Below are 21,468 nucleotides of genomic sequence, written 5' to 3'. Positions count from 1 at the left end.
ACCGCGTAGACCGATTAATTAAGAGATGAATCTGGGGACCCCAGAAACTTGCCTCTCTCCTAATCGCGCAGCAGTCGGCTGCGATACACCTGGACCAGGAGCTCGGCCTGTGCCCACACCTTGACTTGGGCCTCCGCGTCCTCGCCTGCGTCCAGGTCCTCTAGGACTACCCCTACCGCTCAGCATGGTGTATTACGAGCAGAGCAGAAACTGAACGCTGTAATTAAATGTGCCGCTTATTGGCCTGTGGTTGGAGGCTGACTTCGCTTACGGAACGCACAGCAGAGCCAGGAAACAATTATGCGCAAGGCTGGGTATTAATTAGCGACTACTACCCCCAGCAGACACGCAGTAAACTGAAGACGGTCACAGGCAGCCCAAATATAGTATTTCTTCCCAATTTTTGGGAAAAAGCCCACTGCCTATATAGCCTGTATATGGATTTCCCTGTTGGAGGATGACTGTGGTTATTGAAAGCACAGTGCAGCCAGAAATTATGCGCAAGGCTGGGTATTAATTAGCAACTACTACCCCCAGCAGACACGCAGTAAACTGAAGACGGTCACAGGCAGCCCAAATATAGTATTTCTTCCCAATTTTTGGGAAAAAGCCAACTGCCTATATAGCCTGTACATGGTTTCCCTGTTGGAGGATGACTGTGGTTATTGAAAGCACAGTGCAGCCAGAACAAAATTATGCGCAAGGCTGGGTATTAATTAGCAACTACTACCCCCAGCAGACACGCAGTAAACTGAAGACGGTCACAGGGAGCCTAAATATAGTATTTTTTCCAATTTTGGGGAAAAAGTCCACTGCCTATATAGCCTGTATATGGATTTCCCTGTTGGAGGATGAGTGTGGTTATTGAAAGCACAGTGCAGCCAGAAAAAATTATGCGCAAGGCTGGGTATTAATGAGCGACTACTACCCCCAGCAGACACGCAGTAAACTGAAGACAGTCACAGGCAGCCCAAATAAAGAATTTCTTCCCAATTTTTGGGAAAAAGCCCACTGCCTATATTGCCTGTATATGGATTTCCCTGTTGGAGGATGACTGTGGTTATTGAAAGCACAGTGCAGCCAGAAAAAATTATGCGCAAGGCTGGGTATTAATGAGCGACTACTAGTACCCCCAGCAGACCCGCAGTAAACTGAAGACGTCCTAGGCAGCCCAAATATTTTTTTCCAATTTTTAGGAAAAAGCCCACTGCCCATATAGCCTGTATATGGATTTCCCTGTTGGAGGATGACTGTGGTTATTGAAAGCACAGTGCAGCCAGAACAAAATTATGCACAAGGCTGGGTGTTAATTAGCGACTACTACCCCCAGCAGACACGCAGTAAACTGAAGACGGTCACAGGCAGCCCAAATATAGTATTTTATTCCTAATTTTTGGGAAAAAGCCCACTGCCGATATAGCCTGTATATGGATTTCCCTGTTGGAGGATGAGTGTGGTTATTGAAAGCACAGTGCAGCCAGAAAAAATTATGTGCAAGGCTGGGTATTAATGAGCGAATACTAGTACCCCCAGCAGACACGTAGTAAACTGAAGACGGTCACAGGCTGCCCAAATATTGTATTTTTTCCAATTTTTGTGAAAAAGCCCACTGCCTATATAGCCTGTATATGGATTTCCCTGTTGGAGGATGACTGTGGTCATTGAAAGCACAGTGCAGCCAGAAATAATTATGCGCAAGGCTGGTTATTATTGAACGACTACTAGTACCCCCAGCAGACACGCAGTAAACTGAAGACGGTCACAGGCAGCCCAAATATAGTATTTCTTCCCAATTTTTGGGAAAAAGCCCACTGCCTATATAGCCTGTATATGGATTTCCCTGTTGGAGGATGACTGTGGTTATTGAAAGCACAGTGCAGCCAGAACAAAATTATGCACAAGGCTGGGTGTTAATTAGCGACTACTACCCCCAGCAGACACGCAGTAAACTGAAGACGGTCACAGGCAGCCCAAATATAGTATTTTTTCCTAATTTTTGGGAAAAAGCCCACTGCCTATATAGCCTGTATATGGATTTCCCTGTTGGAGGATGACTGTGGTTATTGAAAGCACAGTGCAGCCAGAACAAAATTATGCACAAGGCTGGATATTAATGAGTGACTACTAGTACCCACAGCAGACACGCAGGAAACTGAAGACGGTCACAGCAGCCCAAATATAGTATGTTTTTCCAATTTTTTGACAAAAGCCCACTGCCTATATAGCCTGTATATGGATTTCCCTGTTGGAGGATGAGTGTGGTTATTGAAAGCACAGTGCAGCCAGAAAAAATTATGCGCAAGGCTGGGTATTAATGAGCGACTACTAGTACCCCCAGCAGACACGCAGTAAGCTGAAGACGGTCACAGGCAGCCCAAATATAGTATTTCTTCCCAATTTTTGGGAAAAAGCCCACTGCCTATATAGCCTGTATATGGATTTCCCTGTTGGAGGATGACTGTGGTTATTGAAAGCACAGTGCAGCCAGAACAAAATTATGCACAAAGCTGGGTATTAATTAGCGACTACAACCCCCAGCAGACACGCAGTAAACTGAAGACGGTCACAGGCAGCCCAAATATAGTATTTTTTCTCAATTTTGGGGAAAAAGTCCACTGCCTATATAGCCTTGTATTGCTGCAAGGAGCAAGACTTAAGTTCAGATTACGCTTTAAAGAGAGTAAGACACTATAAAAGGGTTAACAATAAGAATTTATTAAAACCAAATGATAATTGAGCATAGTGATGAGTAATTGTCCTACGTTTGTAAACTATCGGATCTAATATACAAAGGATAATATCTATATACAAGTGATAATAGCTATATACAAAACATAAAGGTTGCAGATGTTACATAACAAAGTATAAAGATAGCAAGTTACATTATTACCTAAAAGGTTACAGATCACATATTACCATCACCAAAGGTTCCCTCACTTCTAGCGGTTCAACAGATGACATCCTCATCTGGTATTGAAGAGTCCCTACTACACAGAGCTTCTCATCCTTCCATCAGAGATTCCAAGAGCTTCTCCTCCTAGATTCCAAAAGCTACTACTCCTTAGTTCCAAAAACTTCTACTCCTTCATTCCAACTACTCCCTAGACTCTCTCCTGCCCTTTATACTAGTATAACTTGCTGAGTCATAAGCTTTACAAACCAATGTTATCAATCTGAGACCCCCACCATCTGAAGTAGCCAGCTTCATTGATCAAAGGTTCAGAATCAACAACTCAACTCCCTAGACAATGCTGATGGTATCACAAGATTAACAAGACTAAACAGATTTGTGGCCATACAATGCATATGGACAGAGTTCAAAAAACCTATACAAATGGAATTGTAGATAATGCAGTTAGCATTGTTCTGTATAAGTAAGACATCAAAGCTTCCTACACCAAACAGGTTTGAAGTCCACTTGAATGTTCATAGCTATTCGTATGTAAGATACAAAATGGAGAAAAAAGGAAAATACAAAATGGAGGATGAAGGACAAAATGGAGGGCTACAAATAGCCAATTATATTTGCACCACAAGCCTGTATATGGATTTCCCTGTTGGAGGATGACTGTGGTTATTGAAAGCACAGTGCAGCCAGAAAAAAATTTGCACAAGGCTGGGTAATAATTAGCGACTACTACCCCCAGCAGACACGCAGTAAACTGAAGACGGTCACAGGCAGCCCAAATATAGTATTTTTTCCCAATTTTTAGGAAAAACCCAATGCCTATATAGCCTGTATATGGATTTCCCTGTTGGAGGATGAGTGTGGTTATTGAAAGCACAGTGCAGCCAGAAAAAATTATGTGCAAGGCTGGGTATTAATGAGCGAATACTAGTACCCCCAGCAGACACGTAGTAAACTGAAGACGGTCACAGGCTGCCCAAATATTGTATTTTTTCCAATTTTTGTGAAAAAGCCCACTGCCTATATAGCCTGTATATGGATTTCCCTGTTGGAGGATAACTGTGGTCATTGAAAGAACAGTGCAGCCAGAAATAATTATGCGCAAGGCTGGTTATTAATGAACGACTACTAGTACCCCCAGCAGACAAGCAGTAAGCTGAAGACGGTCACAGGCAGCCCAAATATAGTATTTCTTCCCAATTTTGGGGAAAAAGCCCACTGCCTATAAAGCCTGTATATGGATTTCCCTGTTGGAGGATGACTGTGGTTATTGAAAGCACAGTGCAGCCAGAAAAAAATTATGCGCAAGGCTGGGTATTAATGAGCAACTACTAGTACCCCCAACAGACACGCAGTAAACTGAAGACGGTCACAGGCAGCCCAAATATAGTATTTTTTCCAATTTTTGTGATAAAGCCCACTGCCTATATAGCCTGTATATGGATTTCCCTGTTGGAGGATGACTGTGGTCATTGAAAGCACAGTGCAGCCAGAAATAATTATGCGCAAGGCTGGGTATTAATGAGCGACTACTAGTACCCCCAGCAGACACGCAGTAAGCTGAAGACGGTCACAGGCAGCCCAAATATAGTATTTTTTCCCAATTTTTGGGAAAAAGCCCACAGCCTATATAGCCTGTATATGGATTTCCCTGTTGGAGGATGACTGTGGTTATTGAAAACACAGTGCAGTCAGAAAAAATTATGCGCAACGCTGGGTATTAATGAGCGACTACTACCCCCAGCAGACACGCAGTAAACTGAAGACGGTCACAGGCAGCCCAAATATAGTATTTCTTCCCAATTTTGGGGAAAAAGCGCACTGCCTATATAGCCTGTATATGGATTTCCCTGTTGGAGGATGACTGTGGTTATTGAAAGCACAGTGCAGCCAGAACAAAATTATGCACAAGACTGGGTATTAATTAGCGACTACTACCCCCAGCAGACACGCAGTAAACTGAAGTCGGTCACAGGCAGCCCAAATATAGTATTTTTTCCCAATTTTTGGGAAAAAGCCCACTGCCTATATAGACTGTATATGGATTTCCCTGTTGGAGGATGACTGTGGTTATTGAAAGCACAGTGCAGCCAGAAAAAATTATGCACAAGGCTGGATATTAATGAGTGACTACTAGTACCCCCAGCAGACATGCAGGAAACTGAAGACGGTCACAGGCAGCCCAAATATAGTATTTTTTTCCAATTTTTGTGAAAAAGCCCACTGCCTATATAGCCTGTATATGGATTTCCCTGTTGGAGGATGAGTGTGGTTATTGAAAGCACAGTGCAGCCAGAAAAAATTATGCGCAAGGCTGGGAATTAATGAGCGCCTACTAGTACCCCCAGCAGACACGCAGTAAACTGAAGACGGTCACAGGCAGCCCAAATATAGTATTTTTTCCCAATTTTTGGGAAAAAGCCCACTGCCTATATAGCCTGTATATGGATTTCCCTGTTGGAGGATGAGTGTGGTTATTGAAAGCACAGTGCAGCCAGAAAAAATTATGTGCAAGGCTGGGTATTAATGAGCGAATACTAGTACCCCCAGCAGACACGTAGTAAACTGAAGACGGTCACAGGCTGCCCAAATATTGTATTTTTTTCCAATTTTTGTGAAAAAGCCCACTGCCTATATAGCCTGTATATGGATTTCCCTGTTGGAGGATGACTATGGTCATTGAAAGCACAGTGCAGCCAGAAAAAATTATGTGCAAGGCTGGGTATTAATGAGCGAATACTAGTACCCCCAGCAGACACGTAGTAAACTGAAGACAGTCACAGGCTGCCCAAATATTGTATTTTTTCCAATTTTTGGGAAAAAGCCCACTGCCTATATAGCCTGTATATGGATTTCCCTGTTGGAGGATGACTGTGGTTATTGAAAACACAGTGCAGTCAGAAAAAATTATGCGCAACGCTGGGTATTAATGAGCGACTACTAGTACCCCCAACAGAGACGCAGTAAACTGAAGACGGTCACAGGCAGCCCAAATATAGTACTTTTTCCCAATTTTTGGGAAAAAGCCCACTGCCTATATAGCCTGTATATGGATTTCCCTGTTGGAGGATGACTGTGGTTATTGAAAGCACAGTGCGGTCAGAAAAAAATTATGCGCACGGCTGGGTATTAATGAGCAACTACTAGTACCCCCAACAGACACGCAGTAAACTGAAGACGGTCACAGGCAGCCCAAATATAGTATTTTTTCCAATTTTTGTGATAAAGCCCACTGCCTATATAGCCTGTATATGGATTTCCCTGTTGGAGGTTGACTGTGGTCATTGAAAGCACAGTGCAGCCAGAAATAATTATGCGCAAGGCTGGGTATTAATGAGCGACTACTAGTACCCCCAGCAGACACGCAGTAAGCTGAAGACGGTCACAGGCAGCCCAAATATAGTATTTTTTCCAATTTTTGTGATAAAGCCCACTGCCTATATAGCCTGTATATGGATTTCCCTGTTGGAGGATGACTGTGGTCATTGAAAGCACAGTGCAGCCAGAAATAATTATGCGCAAGGCTGGGTATTAATGAGCGACTACTAGTACCCCCAGCAGACACGCAGTAAGCTGAAGACGGTCACAGGCAGCCCAAATATAGTATTTTTTCCCAATTTTTGGGAAAAAGCCCACAGCCTATATAGCCTGTATATGGATTTCCCTGTTGGAGGATGACTGTGGTTATTGAAAACACAGTGCAGTCAGAAAAAATTATGCGCAACGCTGGGTATTAATGAGCGACTACTACCCCCAGCAGACACGCAGTAAACTGAAGACGGTCACAGGCAGCCCAAATATAGTATTTCTTCCCAATTTTGGGGAAAAAGCGCACTGCCTATATAGCCTGTATATGGATTTCCCTGTTGGAGGATGACTGTGGTTATTGAAAGCACAGTGCAGCCAGAACAAAATTATGCACAAGACTGGGTATTAATTAGCGACTACTACCCCCAGCAGACACGCAGTAAACTGAAGACGGTCACAGGCAGCCCAAATATAGTATTTTTTCCCAATTTTTGGGAAAAAGCCCACTGCCTATATAGACTGTATATGGATTTCCCTGTTGGAGGATGACTGTGGTTATTGAAAGCACAGTGCAGCCAGAAAAAATTATGCACAAGGCTGGATATTAATGAGTGACTACTAGTACCCCCAGCAGACATGCAGGAAACTGAAGACGGTCACAGGCAGCCCAAATATAGTATTTTTTTCCAATTTTTGTGAAAAAGCCCACTGCCTATATAGCCTGTATATGGATTTCCCTGTTGGAGGATGAGTGTGGTTATTGAAAGCACAGTGCAGCCAGAAAAAATTATGCGCAAGGCTGGGAATTAATGAGCGCCTACTAGTACCCCCAGCAGACACGCAGTAAACTGAAGACGGTCACAGGCAGCCCAAATATAGTATTTTTTCCCAATTTTTGGGAAAAAGCCCACTGCCTATAAAGCCTGTATATGGATTTCCCTGTTGGAGGATGAGTGTGGTTATTGAAAGCACAGTGCAGCCAGAAAAAATTATGTGCAAGGCTGGGTATTAATGAGCGAATACTAGTACCCCCAGCAGACACGTAGTAAACTGAAGACGGTCACAGGCTGCCCAAATATTGTATTTTTTTCCAATTTTTGTGAAAAAGCCCACTGCCTATATAGCCTGTATATGGATTTCCCTGTTGGAGGATGACTATGGTCATTGAAAGCACAGTGCAGCCAGAAAAAATTATGTGCAAGGCTGGGTATTAATGAGCGAATACTAGTACCCCCAGCAGACACGTAGTAAACTGAAGACAGTCACAGGCTGCCCAAATATTGTATTTTTTCCAATTTTTGGGAAAAAGCCCACTGCCTATATAGCCTGTATATGGATTTCCCTGTTGGAGGATGACTGTGGTTATTGAAAACACAGTGCAGTCAGAAAAAATTATGCGCAACGCTGGGTATTAATGAGCGACTACTAGTACCCCCAACAGAGACGCAGTAAACTGAAGACGGTCACAGGCAGCCCAAATATAGTACTTTTTCCCAATTTTTGGGAAAAAGCCCACTGCCTATATAGCCTGTATATGGATTTCCCTGTTGGAGGATGACTGTGGTTATTGAAAGCACAGTGCGGTCAGAAAAAAATTATGCGCACGGCTGGGTATTAATGAGCAACTACTAGTACCCCCAACAGACACGCAGTAAACTGAAGACGGTCACAGGCAGCCCAAATATAGTATTTTTTCCAATTTTTGTGATAAAGCCCACTGCCTATATAGCCTGTATATGGATTTCCCTGTTGGAGGATGACTGTGGTCATTGAAAGCACAGTGCAGCCAGAAATAATTATGCGCAAGGCTGGGTATTAATGAGCGACTACTAGTACCCCCAGCAGACACGCAGTAAGCTGAAGACGGTCACAGGCAGCCCAAATATAGTATTTTTTCCCAATTTTTGGGAAAAAGCCCACTGCCTATATAGCCTGTATATGGATTTCCCTGTTGGAGGATGACTGTGGTTATTGAAAACACAGTGCAGTCAGAAAAAATTATGCGCAACGCTGGGTATTAATGAGCGACTACTAGTACCCCCAACAGAGACGCAGTAAACTGAAGACGGTCACAGGCAGCCCAAATATTGTATTTTTTCCAATTTTTGTGAAAAAGCCCACTGCCTATATAGCCTGTATATGGATTTCCCTGTTGGAGGATGACTGTGGTCATTGAAAGCACAGTGCAGCCAGAAATAATTATGCGCAAGGCTGGTTATTAATGAACGACTACTAGTACCCCCAGCAGACACGCAGTAAGCTGAAGACGGTCACAGGCAGCCCAAATATAGTATTTCTTCCCAATTTTGGGGAAAAAGCCCACTGCCTATAAAGCCTGTATATGGATTTCGCTGTTGGAGGATGACTGTGGTCATTGAAAGCACAGTGCAGCCAGAAAAAATTATGTGCAAGGCTGGGTATTAATGAGCGAATACTAGTACCCCCAGCAGACACGTAGTAAACTGAAGACGGTCACAGGCTGCCCAAATATTGTATTTTTTTCCAATTTTTGTGAAAAAGCCCACTGCCTATATAGCCTGTATATGGATTTCCCTGTTGGAGGATGACTGTGGTCATTGAAAGCACAGTGCAGCCAGAAAAAATTATGTGCAAGGCTGGGTATTAATGAGCGAATACTAGTACCCCCAGCAGACACGTAGTAAACTGAAGACGGTCACAGGCTGCCCAAATATTGTATTTTTTCCAATTTTTGTGAAAAAGCCCACTGCCTATATAGCCTGTATATGGATTTCCCTGTTGGAGGATGACTGTGGTCATTGAAGAAAAAAAGGAACAGCAGCACTCCAAGAGTTCAGCCACACCGCTGGTGCAAGGTACAATGCAATAGCCCAGTTAGGGTCCCGACTCCCTGGGTCCACTGTTGAACAGCAATATAGAGAGGAGGAACCAGGCAGCATTCATTGAAGTCTTCTTTATTAAATATCCATGAAGAAGCAAGCAGCAGCCACGTATCGACCCTGTGCTTGGGTCTTTATCAAGCTCTTTGATAAAGACCCAAGCACAGGGTCGATACGTGGCTGCTGCTTGCTTCTTCATGGATATTTAATAAAGAAGACTTCAATGAATGCTGCCTGGTTCCTCCTCTCTATATTGTGGTCATTGAAAGCACAGTGCAGCCAGAAAAAATTATGTGCAAGGCTGGGTATTAATGAGCGACTACTAGTACCCCCAGCAGACACGCAGTAAGCTGAAGACGGTCACAGGCAGCCCAAATATAGTATTTTTTCCCAATTTTTGGGAAAAAGCCCACTGCCTATATAGCCTGTATATGGATTTCCCTGTTGGAGGATGAGTGTGGTTATTGAAAGCACAGTGCAGCCAGAAAAATTTATGTGCAAGGCTGGGTATTAATGAGCGAATACTAGTACCCCCAGCAGACACGTAGTAAACTGAAGACGGTCACAGGCTGCCCAAATATTGTATTTTTTTCCAATTTTTGTGAAAAAGCCCACTGCCTCTATAGCCTGTATATGGATTTCCCTGTTGGAGGATGACTGTGGTCATTGAAAGCACAGTGCAGCCAGAAAAAATTATGTGCAAGGCTGGGTATTAATGAGCGAATACTAGTATCCCCAGCAGACACGTAGTAAACTGAAGACGGTCACAGGCTGCCCAAATATTGTATTTTTTCCAATTTTGGGGAAAAAGCCCACTGCCTATATAGCCTGTATATGGATTTCCCTGTTGGAGGATGACTGTGGTTATTGAAAGCACAGTGCAGCCAGAAAAAAATTATGCGCAAGGCTGGGTATTAATGAGCGACTACTAGTACCCCCAGCAGACACGCAGTAAGCTGAAGACGGTCACAGGCAGCCCAAATATAGTATTTCTTCCCAATTTTTGGGAAAAAGCCCACTGCCTATATAGCCTGTATATGGATTTCCCTGTTGGAGGATGACTGTGGTTATTGAAAGCACAGTGCAGCCAGAACAAAATTATGCACAAAGCTGGGTATTAATTAGCGACTACAACCCCCAGCAGACACGCAGTAAACTGAAGACGGTCACAGGCAGCCCAAATATAGTATTTTTTTCTCAATTTTGGGGAAAAAGTCCACTGCCTATATAGCCTTGTATTGCTGCAAGGAGCAAGACTTAAGTACAGATTACGCTTTAAAGAGAGTAAGACACTATAAAAGGGTTAACAATAAGAATTTATTAAAACCAAATGATAATTGAGCATAGTGATGAGTAATTGTCCTACGTTTGTAAACTATCGGATCTAATATACAAAGGATAATATCTATATACAAGTGATAATAGCTATATACAAAACATAAAGGTTGCAGATGTTACATAACAAAGTATAAAGATAGCAAGTTACATTATTACCTAAAAGGTTACAGATCACATATTACCATCACCAAAGGTTCCCTCACTTCTAGCGGTTCAACAGATGACATCCTCATCTGGTATTGAAGAGTCCCTACTACACAGAGCTTCTCATCCTTCCATCAGAGATTCCAAGAGCTTCTCCTCCTAGATTCCAAAAGCTACTACTCCTTAGTTCCAAAAACTTCTACTCCTTCATTCCAACTACTCCCTAGACTCTCTCCTGCCCTTTATACTAGTATAACTTGCTGAGTCATAAGCTTTACAAACCAATGTTATCAATCTGAGACCCCCACCATCTGAAGTAGCCAGCTTCATTGATCAAAGGTTCAGAATCAACAACTCAACTCCCTAGACAATGCTGATGGTATCACAAGATTAACAAGACTAAACAGATTTGTGGCCATACAATGCATATGGACAGAGTTCAAAAAACCTATACAAATGGAATTGTAGTTAATGCAGTTAGCATTGTTCTGTATAAGTAAGACATCAAAGCTTCCTACACCAAACAGGTTTGAAGTCCACTTGAATGTTCATAGCTATTCGTATGTAAGATACAAAATGGAGAATAAAGGAAAATACAAAATGGAGCATGAAGGACAAAATGGAGGGCTACAAATAGCCAATTATATTTGCACCACAAGCCTGTATATGGATTTCCCTGTTGGAGGATGACTGTGGTTATTGAAAGCACAGTGCAGCCAGAAAAAAATTTGCACAAGGCTGGGTAATAATTAGCGACTACTACCCCCAGCAGACACGCAGTAAACTGAAGACGGTCACAGGCAGCCCAAATATAGTATTTTTTCCCAATTTTTAGGAAAAAGCCCACTGCCTATATAGCCTGTATATGGATTTCCCTGTTGGAGGATGAGTGTGGTTATTGAAAGCACAGTGCAGCCAGAAAAAATTATGTGCAAGGCTGGGTATTAATGAGCGAATACTAGTACCCCCAGCAGACACGTAGTAAACTGAAGACGGTCACAGGCTGCCCAAATATTGTATTTTTTCCAATTTTTGTGAAAAAGCCCACTGCCTATATAGCCTGTATATGGATTTCCCTGTTGGAGGATAACTGTGGTCATTGAAAGAACAGTGCAGCCAGAAATAATTATGCGCAAGGCTGGTTATTAATGAACGACTACTAGTACCCCCAGCAGACAAGCAGTAAGCTGAAGACGGTCACAGGCAGCCCAAATATAGTATTTCTTCCCAATTTTGGGGAAAAAGCCCACTGCCTATAAAGCCTGTATATGGATTTCCCTGTTGGAGGATGACTGTGGTTATTGAAAGCACAGTGCAGCCAGAACAAAATTATGCACAAGGCTGGGTAATAATTAGCGACTACTACCCCCAGCAGACACGCAGTAAACTGAAGACGGTCACAGGCAGCCCAAATATAGTATTTTTTCCCAATTTTTGGGAAAAAGCCCACTGCCTACATAGCCTGTATATGGATTTCCCTGTTGGAGGATGACTGTGGTTATTGAAAGCACAGTGCAGCCAGAAAAAAATTATGCGCAAGGCTGGGTATTAATGAGCAACTACTAGTACCCCCAACAGACACGCAGTAAACTGAAGACGGTCACAGGCAGCCCAAATATAGTATTTTTTCCAATTTTTGTGATAAAGCCCACTGCCTATATAGCCTGTATATGGATTTCCCTGTTGGAGGATGACTGTGGTCATTGAAAGCACAGTGCAGCCAGAAATAATTATGCGCAAGGCTGGGTATTAATGAGCGAATACTAGTACCCCCAGCAGACACGCAGTAAGCTGAAGACGGTCACAGGCAGCCCAAATATAGTATTTTTTCCCAATTTTTGGGAAAAAGCCCACAGCCTATATAGCCTGTATATGGATTTCCCTGTTGGAGGATGACTGTGGTTATTGAAAACACAGTGCAGTCAGAAAAAATTATGCGCAACGCTGGGTATTAATGAGCGACTACTACCCCCAGCAGACACGCAGTAAACTGAAGACGGTCACAGGCAGCCCAAATATAGTATTTTTTTCCAATTTTTGTGAAAAAGCCCACTGCCTATATAGCCTGTATATGGATTTCCCTGTTGGAGGATGAGTGTGGTTATTGAAAGCACAGTGCAGCCAGAAAAAATTATGCGCAAGGCTGGGTATTAATGAGCGCCTACTAGTACCCCCAGCAGACACGCAGTAAACTGAAGACGGTCACAGGCAGCCCAAATATAGTATTTTTTCCCAATTTTTGGGAAAAAGCCCACTGCCTATATAGCCTGTATATGGATTTCCCTGTTGGAGGATGAGTGTGGTTATTGAAAGCACAGTGCAGCCAGAAAAAATTATGTGCAAGGCTGGGTATTAATGAGCGAATACTAGTACCCCCAGCAGACACGTAGTAAACTGAAGACGGTCACAGGCTGCCCAAATATTGTATTTTTTTCCAATTTTTGTGAAAAAGCCCACTGCCTATATAGCCTGTATATGGATTTCCCTGTTGGAGGATGACTATGGTCATTGAAAGCACAGTGCAGCCAGAAAAAATTATGTGCAAGGCTGGGTATTAATGAGCGAATACTAGTACCCCCAGCAGACACGTAGTAAACTGAAGACGGTCACAGGCTGCCCAAATATTGTATTTTTTCCAATTTTTGGGAAAAAGCCCACTGCCTATATAGCCTGTATATGGATTTCCCTGTTGGAGGATGACTGTGGTTATTGAAAACACAGTGCAGTCAGAAAAAATTATGCGCAACGCTGGGTATTAATGAGCGACTACTAGTACCCCCAACAGAGACGCAGTAAACTGAAGACGGTCACAGGCAGCCCAAATATAGTACTTTTTCCCAATTTTTGGGAAAAAGCCCACTGCCTATATAGCCTGTATATGGATTTCCCTGTTGGAGGATGACTGTGGTTATTGAAAGCACAGTGCGGTCAGAAAAAAATTATGCGCACGGCTGGGTATTAATGTGCAACTACTAGTACCCCCAACAGACACGCAGTAAACTGAAGACGGTCACAGGCAGCCCAAATATAGTATTTTTTCCAATTTTTGTGATAAAGCCCACTGCCTATATAGCCTGTATATGGATTTCCCTGTTGGAGGATGACTGTGGTCATTGAAAGCACAGTGCAGCCAGAAATAATTATGCGCAAGGCTGGGTATTAATGAGCGACTACTAGTACCCCCAGCAGACACGCAGTAAGCTGAAGACGGTCACAGGCAGCCCAAATATAGTATTTTTTCCCAATTTTTGGGAAAAAGCCCACTGCCTATATAGCCTGTATATGGATTTCCCTGTTGGAGGATGACTGTGGTTATTGAAAACACAGTGCAGTCAGAAAAAATTATGCGCAACGCTGGGTATTAATGAGCGACTACTAGTACCCCCAACAGAGACGCAGTAAACTGAAGACGGTCACAGGCAGCCCAAATATTGTATTTTTTCCAATTTTTGTGAAAAAGCCCACTGCCTATATAGCCTGTATATGGATTTCCCTGTTGGAGGATGACTGTGGTCATTGAAAGCACAGTGCAGCCAGAAATAATTATGCGCAAGGCTGGTTATTAATGAACGACTACTAGTACCCCCAGCAGACACGCAGTAAGCTGAAGACGGTCACAGGCAGCCCAAATATAGTATTTCTTCCCAGTTTTGGGGAAAAAGCCCACTGCCTATAAAGCCTGTATATGGATTTCCCTGTTGGAGGATGACTGTGGTCATTGAAAGCACAGTGCAGCCAGAAAAAATTATGTGCAAGGCTGGGTATTAATGAGCGAATACTAGTACCCCCAGCAGACACGTAGTAAACTGAAGACGGTCACAGGCTGCCCAAATATTGTATTTTTTTCCAATTTTTGTGAAAAAGCCCACTGCCTATATAGCCTGTATATGGATTTCCCTGTTGGAGGATGACTGTGGTCATTGAAAGCACAGTGCAGCCAGAAAAAATTATGTGCAAGGCTGGGTATTAATGAGCGAATACTAGTACCCCCAGCAGACACGTAGTAAACTGAAGACGGTCACAGGCTGCCCAAATATTGTATTTTTTCCAATTTTTGGGAAAAAGCCCACTGCCTATATAGCCTGTATATGGATTTCCCTGTTGGAGGATGACTGTGGTCATTGAAAGCACAGTGCAGCCAGAAAAAATTATGTGCAAGGCTGGGTATTAATGAGCGACTACTAGTACCCCCAGCAGACACGCAGTAAGCTGAAGACGGTCACAGGCAGCCCAAATATAGTATTTTTTCCCAATTTTTGGGAAAAAGCCCACTGCCTATATAGCCTGTATATGGATTTCCCTGTTGGAGGATGAGTGTGGTTATTGAAAGCACAGTGCAGCCAGAAAAAATTATGTGCAAGGCTGGGTATTAATGAGCGAATACTAGTACCCCCAGCAGACACGTAGTAAACTGAAGACGGTCACAGGCTGCCCAAATATTGTATTTTTTTCCAATTTTTGTGAAAAAGCCCACTGCCTCTATAGCCTGTATATGGATTTCCCTGTTGGAGGATGACTGTGGTCATTGAAAGCACAGTGCAGCCAGAAAAAATTATGTGCAAGGCTGGGTATTAATGAGCGAATACTAGTATCCCCAGCAGACACGTAGTAAACTGAAGACGGTCACAGGCTGCCCAAATATTGTATTTTTTCCAATTTTGGGGAAAAAGCCCACTGCCTATATAGCCTGTATATGGATTTCCCTGTTGGAGGATGACTGTGGTTATTGAAAGCACAGTGCAGCCAGAAAAAAATTATGCGCAAGGCTGGGTATTAATGAGCAACTACTAGTACCCCCAACAGACACGCAGTAAACTGAAGACGGTCACAGGCTGCCCAAATATTGTATTTTTTCCAATTTTTGGGAAAAAGCCCACTGCCTATATAGCCTGTTTATGGATTTCCCTGTTGGAGGATGACTGTGGTTATTAAAAGCACAGTGCAGCCAGAAAAAAATTATGCGCAAGGCTGGGTATTAATGAGCAACTACTAGTACCCCCAACAGACACGCAGTAAACTGAAGACGCTCACAGGCAGCCCAAATATAGTATTTTTTCCCAATTTTTGGGAAAAAGCCCACTGCCTATATAGCCTGTATATGGATTTCCCTGTTGGAGGATGAGTGTGGTTATTGAAAGCACAGTGCAGCCAGAAAAAATTATGTGCAAGGCTGGGTATTAATGAGCGAATACTAGTACCCCCAGCAGACACGTAGTAAACTGAAGACGGTCACAGGCTGCCCAAAAATTGTATTTTTTTCCAATTTTTGTGAAAAAGCCCACTGCCTATATAGCCTGTATATGGATTTCCCTGTTGGAGGATGACTGTGGTTATTGAAAGCACAGTGCAGCCAGAAAAAATTATGTGCAAGGCTGGGTATTAATGAGCGAATACTAGTACCCCCAGCAGACACGTAGTAAACTGAAGACGGTCACAGGCTGCCCAAATATTGTATTTTTTTCCAATTTTTGTGAAAAAGCCCACTGCCTATATAGCCTGTATATGGATTTCCCTGTTGGAGGATGACTGTGGTCATTGAAAGCACAGTGCAGCCAGAAAAAATTATGTGCAAGGCTGGGTATTAATGAGCGAATACTAGTACCCCCAGCAGACACGTAGTAAACTGAAGACGGTCACAGGCTGCCCAAATATTGTATTTTTTCCAATTTTTGGGAAAAAGCCCACTGCCTATATAGCCTGTATATGGATTTCCCTGTTGGAGGATGACTGTGGTTATTGAAAGCACAGTGCAGCCAGAAAAAAATTATGCGCAAGGCTGGGTATTAATGAGCAACTACTAGTACCCCCAACAGACACGCAGTAAACTGAAGACGGTCACAGGCTGCCCAAATATTGTATTTTTTCCAATTTTTGGGAAAAAGCCCACTGCCTATATAGCCTGTATATGGATTTCCCTGTTGGAGGATGACTGTGGTTATTAAAAGCACAGTGCAGCCAGAAAAAAATTATGCGCAAGGCTGGGTATTAATGAGCAACTACTAGTACCCCCAACAGACACGCAGTAAGCTGAAGACGGTCACAGGCAGCCCAAATATAGTATTTCTTCCCAATTTTGGGGAAAAAGCCCACTGCCTATAAAGCCTGTATATGGATTTCCCTGTTGGAGGATGACTGTGGTTATTGAAAGCACAGTGCAGCCAGAACAAAATTATGCACAAGGCTGGGTAATAATTAGCGACTACTACCCCCAGCAGACGCGCAGTAAACTGAAGACGGTCACAGGCAGCCCAAATATAGTATTTTTTCCCAATTTTTGGGAAAAAGCCCACTGCCTACATAGCCTTTATATGGATTTCCCTGTTGGAGGATGACTGTGGTTATTGAAAGCACAGTGCAGCCAGAAAAAAATTATGCGCAAGGCTGGGTATTAATGAGCAACTACTAGTACCCCCAACAGACACGCAGTAAACTGAAGACGGTCACAGGCAGCCCAAATATAGTATTTTTTCCAATTTTTGTGATAAAGCCCACTGCCTATATAGCCTGTATATGGATTTCCCTGTTGGAGGATGACTGTGGTCATTGAAAGCACAGTGCAGCCAGAAATAATTATGCGCAAGGCTGGGTATTAATGAGCGACTACTAGTACCCCCAGCAGACACGCAGTAAGCTGAAGACGGTCACAGGCAGCCCAAATATAGTATTTTTTCCCAATTTTTGGGAAAAAGCCCACAGCCTATATAGCCTGTATATGGATTTCCCTGTTGGAGGATGACTGTGGTTATTGAAAACACAGTGCAGTCAGAAAAAATTATGCGCAACGCTGGGTATTAATGAGCGACTACAACCCCCAGCAGACACGCAGTAAACTGAAGACGGTCACAGGCAGCCCAAATATAGTATTTCTTCCCAATTTTGGGGAAAAAGCGCACTGCCTATATAGCCTGTATATGGATTTCCCTGTTGGAGGATGACTGTGGTTATTGAAAGCACAGTGCAGCCAGAACAAAATTATGCACAAGACTGGGTATTAATTAGCGACTACTACCCCCAGCAGACACGCAGTAAACTGAAGACGGTCACAGGCAGCCCAAATATAGTATTTTTTCCCAATTTTTGGGAAAAAGCCCACTGCCTATATAGACTGTATATGGATTTCCCTGTTGGAGGATGACTGTGGTTATTGAAAGCACAGTGCAGCCAGAAAAAATTATGCACAAGGCTGGATATTAATGAGTGACTACTAGTACCCCCAGCAGACATGCAGGAAACTGAAGACGGTCACAGGCAGCCCAAATATAGTATTTTTTTCCAATTTTTGTGAAAAAGCCCACTGCCTATATAGCCTGTATATGGATTTCCCTGTTGGAGGATGAGTGTGGTTATTGAAAGCACAGTGCAGCCAGAAAAAATTATGCGCAAGGCTGGGTATTAATGAGCGCCTACTAGTACCCCCAGCAGACACGCAGTAAACTGAAGACGGTCACAGGCAGCCCAAATATAGTATTTTTTCCCAATTTTTGGGAAAAAGCCCACTGCCTATATAGCCTGTATATGGATTTCCCAGTTGGAGGATGAGTGTGGTTATTGAAAGCACAGTGCAGCCAGAAAAAATTATGTGCAAGGCTGGGTATTAATGAGCGAATACTAGTACCCCCAGCAGACACGTAGTAAACTGAAGACGGTCACAGGCTGCCCAAATATTGTATTTTTTTCCAATTTTTGTGAAAAAGCCCACTGCCTATATAGCCTGTATATGGATTTCCCTGTTGGAGGATGACTATGGTCATTGAAAGCACAGTGCAGCCAGAAAAAATTATGTGCAAGGCTGGGTATTAATGAGCGAATACTAGTACCCCCAGCAGACACGTAGTAAACTGAAGACGGTCACAGGCTGCCCAAATATTGTATTTTTTCCAATTTTTGGGAAAAAGCCCACTGCCTATATAGCCTGTATATGGATTTCCCTGTTGGAGGATGACTGTGGTTATTGAAAACACAGTGCAGTCAGAAAAAATTATGCGCAACGCTGGGTATTAATGAGCGACTACTAGTACCCCCAACAGAGACGCAGTAAACTGAAGACGGTCACAGGCAGCCCAAATATAGTACTTTTTCCCAATTTTTGTGAAAAAGCCCACTGCCTATATAGCCTGTATATGGATTTCCCTGTTGGAGGATGACTGTGGTTATTGAAAGCACAGTGCGGTCAGAAAAAAATTATGCGCACGGCTGGGTATTAATGAGCAACTACTAGTACCCCCAACAGACACGCAGTAAACTGAAGACGGTCACAGGCAGCCCAAATATAGTATTTTTTCCAATTTTCGTGATAAAGCCCACTGCCTATATAGCCTGTATATGGATTTCCCTGTTGGAGGATGACGGTGGTCATTGAAAGCACAGTGCAGCCAGAAATAATTATGCGCAAGGCTGGGTATTAATGAGCGACTACTAGTACCCCCAGCAGACACGCAGTAAGCTGAAGACGGTCACAGGCAGCCCAAATATAGTATTTTTTCCCAATTTTTGGGAAAAAGCCCACTGCCTATATAGCCTGTATATGGATTTCCCTGTTGGAGGATGACTGTGGTTATTGAAAACACAGTGCAGTCAGAAAAAATTATGCGCAACGCTGGGTATTAATGAGCGACTACTAGTACCCCCAACAGAGACGCAGTAAACTGAAGACGGTCACAGGCAGCCCAAATATTGTATTTTTTCCAATTTTTGTGAAAAAGCCCACTGCCTATATAGCCTGTATATGGATTTCCCTGTTGGAGGATGACTGTGGTCATTGAAAGCACAGTGCAGCCAGAAATAATTATGCGCAAGGCTGGTTATTAATGAACGACTACTAGTACCCCCAGCAGACACGCAGTAAGCTGAAGACGGTCACAGGCAGCCCAAATATAGTATTTCTTCCCAATTTTGGGGAAAAAGCCCACTGCCTATAAAGCCTGTATATGGATTTCCCTGTTGGAGGATGGCTGTGGTCATTGAAAGCACAGTGCAGCCAGAAAAAATTATGTGCAAGGCTGGGTATTAATGAGCGAATACTAGTACCCCCAGCAGACACGTAGTAAACTGAAGACGGTCACAGGCTGCCCAAATATTGTATTTTTTTCCAATTTTTGTGAAAAAGCCCACTGCCTATATAGCCTGTATATGGATTTCCCTGTTGGAGGATGACTGTGGTCATTGAAAGCACAGTGCAGCCAGAAAAAATTATGTGCAAGGCTGGGTATTAATGAGCGAATACTAGTACCCCCAGCAGACACGTAGTAAACTGAAGACGGTCACAGGCTGCCCAAATATTGTATTTTTTCCAATTTTTGGGAAAAAGCCCACTGCCTATATAGCCTGTATATGGATTTCCCTGTTGGAGGATGACTGTGGTCATTGAAAGCACAGTGCAGCCAGAAAAAATTATGTGCAAGGCTGGGTATTAATGAGCGACTACTAGTACCCCCAGCAGACACGCAGTAAGCTGAAGACGGTCACAGGCAGCCCAAATATAGTATTTTTTCCCAATTTTTGGGAAAAAGCCCACTGCCTATATAGCCTGTATATGGATTTCCCTGTTGGAGGATGACTGTAGTTATTGAAAGCACAGTGCAGACAGAACAAAATTATGCACAAGGCTGGGTATTAATGAGCGACTACTACCCCCAGTAGACACGCAGTAAACTGAAGACGGTCACAGGCAGCCCAAATATAGTATTTTTTCCCAATTTTGGGGAAAAAGTCCACTGCCTATATAGCCTGTAAATGGATTTCCCTGTTGGAGGATGACTGTGGTTATTGAAAGCACAGTGCAGCCAGAACAAAATTATGCGCAAGGCTGGGTATTAATGAGCGACTACTAGTATCCCCAGCAGACACGCAGTAAACTGAAGACGGTCACAGGCAGCCCAAATATAGTATTTTTTCCAATTTTGGGGAAAAAGCCCACTGCCTATATAGCCTGTATATGGATTTCCCTGTTGGAGGATGACTGTAGTTATTGAAAGCACAGTGCAGCCAGAAAAAATTACGCGCAAGGCTGGGTATTAATGAGCGACTACTACCCCCAGCAGACACGCAGTAAACTTAAGACGGTCACAGGCAGCCCAAATATAGTATTTCTTCCCAATTTTTGGGAAAAAGCCCACTGCCTATATAGCCTGTATATGGATTTCCCTGTTGGAGGATGACTGTGGTTATTGAAAGCACAGTGCAGTCAGAAAAAATTATGCGCAAGGCTGGGTATTAATGAGTGACTACTAGTACCCCCAGCAGACACGAAGTAAACTGAAGACTGTCATAGGCAGCCCAAATATTGTATTTCTTCCCAATTTTTGGGAAAAAGCCCACTGCCTATGTAGCCTGTATATGGATTTCCCTGTTGGAGGATGACTGTGGTTATTGAAAGCACAGTGCAGCCAGAACAAAATTATGCACAAGGCTGGGTATTAATTAGCGACTACTACCCCCAGCAGACACGCAGTAAACTGAAGACGGTCACAGGCAGCCCAAATATAGTATTTTTTTCCCAATTTTGGGGAAAAAGTCCACTGCCTATATAGCCTGTATATGGATTTCCCTGTTGGAGGATGAGTGTGGTTATTGAAAGCACAGTGCAGCCAGAAAAAATTATGCGCAAGGCTGGGTATTAATGAGCGACTACTAGTACCCCCAGCAGACACGCAGTAAGCTGAAGACGGTCACAGGCAGCCCAAATATAGTATT

This window comes from Eleutherodactylus coqui, chromosome 4 (genome assembly GCF_035609145.1).
Source record: "Eleutherodactylus coqui strain aEleCoq1 chromosome 4, aEleCoq1.hap1, whole genome shotgun sequence".
NCBI classification, from domain to species: domain Eukaryota; kingdom Metazoa; phylum Chordata; class Amphibia; order Anura; family Eleutherodactylidae; genus Eleutherodactylus; species Eleutherodactylus coqui.
Note: the sequence above shows the minus strand (reverse complement) of the source record.